The sequence below is a fragment of the Pinus tabuliformis genome, chromosome 1_2 (genome assembly GCF_031772625.1).
Source record: "Pinus tabuliformis cultivar Carrire ecotype Pingquan chromosome 1_2, CPIR1, whole genome shotgun sequence".
In the NCBI taxonomy this organism is placed as follows: domain Eukaryota; kingdom Viridiplantae; phylum Streptophyta; class Pinopsida; order Pinales; family Pinaceae; genus Pinus; species Pinus tabuliformis.
In genome coordinates, this window is record NC_142298.1 from 57,002,686 (window position 1) to 57,008,685 (window position 6,000).

Below are 6,000 nucleotides of genomic sequence, written 5' to 3' on the forward strand. Positions count from 1 at the left end.
CTTTAGGTCACATCTCCCTCCTCCCTCGTGTACTGGGCACAATAAAATATTTTATTGTCAAATATATAATAAATATAACAATATTAAAAATATAACGATATTTCAATATCTATCTATTATATATATATATATTTAAATTATATATAAAGAATTTATACCATTTCTTAATTTCACTTAGCATTCTTACTATTAATCCTCATAAACAAAATGAAATAATGAAATATTAAAAGTTGCTTAAAAAATAAACATTGAAACATTGTTATCAAAGTGATCCACGCATGTTAAAATTAAGGTCCTGCAGCATTTAACAATGGAGTGTATCTTTATCTACATTCATGGCTGCAACGTCTTCGCTGTTATCAAGCAGCCACATATGCACACTGACCCAGTGTCGCAGCATATTAAACGATTTTTACAATTAAATTTATTGTTGGTACTGTAACTGGATTTGTTCGGACAATTTTTTTGGTTCAAAAAAACAAAAGAGCTACAAGTGATTAAGTGGTATTGCCAAACAGAGAGCCACCAGTGATTTTAACAGACAAAAAAACATATGAGATATCTACTGACCGAAAAAAGACCGGAAAGAAAAAAAGCAACTGATGAGATTGTAACACCCTCGGTCCTGGCCGGGGGTAATATTTTAATTACTATTGTCATTTACTTTTGACTTTAACTTTAGGTAACAAATGTTATGTAAGGACGTGTTTAAAGAAACTGTTGTTAATTATTAGTTGATTTTCTAATAAAATTAATTCGTGGAAAAGAAGGGAAGGAATGGGGACTTGGGCAGTTATGGATTTTTTTTCATGAAACCTAGAGATAAAGATATGAGAGGTGAACAACCAGGGGGTTAGCCACGAGAACGGGGAAGAGGGAGTACCACCTAAGAGAGAAAGAATAGAATAATACTGCTAGGAGGGTCATCCTGAGCTGGTTGGAACTAGTGTAGACTTTCTGGTCATATCTAAAAGATTTGTTGTAATTCCAGACTGGACGAGGGAGGTCTAGAGGTCTGTGAATGAATTAGCTGGAGAAGGCTGTAAAATTACCAACTGCACTGGGAAAGAAGCAAGGGGGGAATCCAGATGAAATTGTCGATTCCATTGGTAGGGAGGAACAATCCCATTCACATTCCATTTTCCTGGTTTGGTTGTGCACAAATCAGATAAGTCTTGATCCTTTGTTGTTGGTTTATTATTAAAAGGTGTCACTAGAAAATATAATTACAATAAGTTCTAATATCTCTGTTATTAGTTAAGGAATAAAATATAGCTAGTGAAAATTATGCTTGTTGGGTTCAACCTTTTTGTTATAAATTTGTGAACAATCTTTACATAGAAAGAAAACTATGTTAAGGTTGCAAGTATAAGGGAAGAAATCATATTGTTGTTACATATATTTATGTCAGAACCCAATGGTTTAGTGGGAACTGAACAACTCTGAAAAACGAGTAATGAGGGGGTAGGGAGTTGGAAATCTGCCAACTTCTCCTGTAACTGGATTGGTCTTGGACTTGTAGCCTTTAATTGAAATGACCTTAAGGTAACTAAGAGCCCGATATCCAGTAGTTTATTTCTTGCCAAGTTTTGTTAAAAATAAAAGAAAGAAAGTAAATGCATTCACCAACATACAAGTAATGATACGATATTTTAACATACAACTACAAGATTCAAAAGCAATAAACATGCATTAACTTGAATAAACAATATCAACCTTAATTTCCAGAAGAGTGTTAACCCTAAGAGCTTGGCAGAGTCGTGTTACTTAGTAAGAAAGAAAAATTTCTTTAAATGACAGCAAATCCATTAAACAGTCGTAATACTGAGTAATAAACAGTAGGGTTTAGGCCGCTGTGGAACCAAATGGTAATGAATCACTTAAATGTAAAAGCCAATAAGGAAAGTAAAAACAGAGCACTATAATAACCGCAAACATACCTTTGTAATTAAGACATTTGGGTGATGAAACCCTCGATATACACAAAAGTAGCTTTAGAAAACAAAGACCTGAGACAAACCTTTCAGTAATTACAAGCTGCAGAAAATAAAGAACAACAAGAATTTATATAACTGTAATGAACTTAAACATGTTCATTTCTATACCCTGAATGAATTTTCTTTACAGGGGAACTGATAATGGAGGAGTTCCTTCATAATTGTTCACAAAAAAAAAAACATAATGGAAAACCCTTGTCGTCTGAGTGACAATATACTTGTCTCAGTAAAGAAAACTGAAGTAGAAGGAGACCGTGGCCTTAAACCCTTGGGCTCTAGCCATCAACAGTCTGAATCGTTAAATAGACATTTACAACAAGGACCAGAGAGGAAAAAATATATGTGCCAAACTGGAGTTGAAGGGCAGTGCTTGTGGGCTAGCTCTACCGCTCCATCGGCACAGGAAACTGCCATAAACTGCTCAACCTGCAAACAGAAGTGGCACAGGAATCGCCATAAACTTCTCAACTTGTAAAAAGAAGATGCCTTCAGATAACATTGCATATGATTATAAATTTAAATAACCATATTGTGAGATGAACAAGCCAAGCAAATGGTTCTTACCTGATTTTCTGGGAACTCAATGACATGGTCGAATCATGATTGGGGTCAATTCACCCAGGCACGGACGTGGTAGTCTGGCAAAGAAGTTTGAAGAACCCCAAATTGTCGGAGGAAGAAACAAGAAACCATGGAAAAGCCATGCACAGTAAGGACAAAGCCGAGGGTAGTAAGGGGTTTGGAAAAAGATAAAATGTCCTCGGAAGCTTTTTGCAAGCAACCACAGAAGAGAAGCTAGAACTATAACAAGTAGAAGAATTACAAGTTGTAGGAGAGCCATAGCATGACGGAACCACCATATCTGGGGAAAGGATTGTAGAGCGGTGTCCAAACTCTGGTAGGAAGGAAATGAACTCTGCCTGCAGCAAACCCTGCTCACCGTTACCCTAAACCTTTGTCAGAAGACCATATCCGTTGGATCAAACCTCGGCCATCCAACCGTCTGATCATCGCCGAGTGGTGCAATGAGCGTGTGTACACCTAGAGGGTCTCTCGGGATATGAGAGCCACCAGGAAATTCCAAATTTATCTATTAGCTTAGTCCTTTCTCAAATTGATAGGAAATGGAAGTATGTATTAAATATTTGGCTCGGGACTTTAGTCCAGCTGGTGTAACTTCAATGTAAAATTTAAGAGAGTTAAATTGTAGCCAGATAAGATATGTATGTATTGTGCATTAACTGAGAGTACATTTATTTATCTTATAATGACAACATTAAATATGATAAATGATTAAATTAATTACAGTGCTTACGTGATTTTTTATATGGTTTTGGTAGTGTGTGTTACACAGATAAACTACTTAAAATATATATATATATTTTAAAAATATTTTAGTAGTGTATTATTCAAATGAAAATCTGTCATTTTACATAAGGTGTATAGGTTAAACATGGATTTGATTTTATATATATATAATGATAATATATAAAAATGAATCAAATCTCTATATGTGCACATCATTTTTTTATTTTACATTATAAACAAATTTTGTGTTTTTTTTAACATTTGATAAATCCCAAATTAAAATAAATGTATAGTAATTCTTAAAACAATTAACATATGTACTAAAAAACTCGGAAAATTAAAGAATTATAAATCAAAAGTGATACCATTTTTCTTAAAATGAGAAAATGTTTCTTTTTCAGAAGAAAAAAAGGCTGCTTCTATTAATAAAATGAGAAAAGTTTTGAGTTATACAACACTAATTTATACCTCTTTTTAATATCACCTTGACATTCTTACCACTCCATACCTTGCATATAAGAACTGACTCATCCCTCGGATTAGTGCCAATCTCAGCAAGATCGTCCCCCTCATACGACCCTTGCCATCTGGAAGGTAATGGGTGTAGCAAAAGGGTGGAATCTGAATCGAATTCCAGGTGTTATCACTCCTCCAGATATTTAAGGCTGAGGAAGAGTCTAGTTGAGGTAACCATAGACCAATCTTTTGACTTGGTAGCTAGACCTACCAAGCTAGAGAGGGCTCTCTCCAAAGGATCACAGCCCAAAAGGGCTGAATGGATTAGGGTTTTAGGTTAGATATAGTAGCTCAGTGTTTTGATTTGATTTGATTGGGGTAGTCACTCAATGAGTGAATTAGGTCAGAGAGTGAACTAGGTGAGGGCAAAAGAAAATTAGAATTGCAGACATCTGATGGGGAAAGGTAGGCAAGTACTTTAACACTTTGTAGTATATTGATGAAATGGTTTAGACTTATGAGGTGCTAAAAAGAGCATGAAAATCATGAATTCTTTTTAAACTGAAGAAATGAAACAAATTATGATGATTTTCCCAAAGTAGAGCATAGAAGATGTATTCTGTTGATTACACCTTGAAAATCAAACATATTTAGAAGTGAAATGGATCATGGAAGATACAAAACATTCACACACATGTAACTTAAGAAGAAACAGTATCAAAATACCATGCCACAGGAATCCCGCCAAAATAGCTGCAACTCATCCAATATATTCCATGCCAAAGTATGAAACACTAGTACAACATCCAATGGAGTCCAACCTGTAGAATGACTGAAAAAGTACATGATATAGGCCTCAAACAAACTCCTCCCAGCCTCAAGGGTCGAATCCATGAGAGGAGGAGCAGTTCCACCAAAAACTAAACTGATAGCTAGAGTGTAGGGTGGTCAAAGTGACTCATCCCTCACTTTTTGGAAACTGATTCATTACATCACCAAAAGAGTTTTCACCTAATGTATTTACCCTAGGTAATAGTAAAAACATCATTATTACATTTACATCCATCAAGTACATGGATAAAAATATGATTTATCAAGTTGAAACTGTCAAAACTGAGAAAATTTACAAAATGAAGAAACTCATAAAATTTGGGTCAAAAGCGCAGCGCCACTATCCTAAGCGCAGTGCCAACTTCATCTCCACTTTTGAAGGGGTTCCTGGTGCCCAAATTGAGCGTAGGATAGCTCATTGGAAAGATTGGCCTGTTGAGTTTCTAGATATATGATTACTTTAAAAAATGGTGAAGTTATTTCCCTCCAAAAGTTGATTCTCCCAAGACTGATCAAAAGCACAGCGCCAACCTCCAAAACAGGGCAGAAATATGATTTTTGGGTGTTTTTTTGGCCTTTTGACTACCCAGTTGACCCAAAAAAGCTTAGAAAAGTGGTTTTCCTGGCTATATTTGGCCTTGTAATCCAACGTTGTTGGACATTTTGCATTTGGATGTCCCTAAGAAAAGCGCAGAGCCTAGGGCGCTGCGCTTTTGGCAGTGTGACTCGTGCACAAATTGCCAAAAATGCACAAAACTCCAAAATTTTCCAAAATTGCTCAAAATTCTTCAAAATTTAGCCTGAAGAATACTCATGAGGTATGATAGGTGATGGTTGATGCCTCAAAAAGGATTTCAAGTTTATCTTCCTCCTTTTGCTTGGTTAGGGCTTCAATTTTTTCCTTTGCAGCTTTGAGTTTTGCCCTAGCAATCCTTTCTCTGTTGGCATAGTGTTTTGCCATCTTCTTCTGAATTTCATTTTGCTGGTTAGCTTTTTTTAGGAGATTCTCTAGATGTTGATTGACCTTATCAAGCCAATGCTCCCAGTTTTCATTGACCAAGATGGAAAATTGCTCATTCAATGTGAGCTCATTAGCAAGCTCAACTTCCTTTTTCTTCTCTAGTTCTAGAGCTCTTTTCAGCCCTCTAGTTCTAGGTCTTTTTCTAGTTTCTTGCTCTTCTTCAGGCTCACCATACCTGTCATAGGCCTCTTCTAGAAATGCCTTGACTTTCATTGCTTCCCTCTCTGCCTTGATGAGCTTAATTTCCATGACCTCATGTTTGGCCTCAAGCTACTTATTTTCCTGCTCATAATATGAGATGATGTATTTTTCCCTCTGCAAGTTGATCTGGAGCTCCCTGATGAGTGCATCTTTTTCTTTGATGACAATGCTTGTACTCTCACTGTC

General features: G+C 36.0%; 1 long non-coding RNA gene across 1 annotated transcript; it reads right to left on the reverse strand.

The window, feature by feature from the left end:
- Positions 1-2,200: 2,200 nt before the first annotated feature.
- LOC149204412 (uncharacterized) lies at positions 2,201-3,159 on the reverse strand. Its single transcript, XR_016251774.1, has 2 exons — positions 2,562-3,159; positions 2,201-2,423 (listed from the first exon to the last, which is right to left on the reverse strand). It is a non-coding gene; the product is annotated as an uncharacterized LOC149204412 (long non-coding RNA).
- Positions 3,160-6,000: the final 2,841 nt, after the last annotated feature.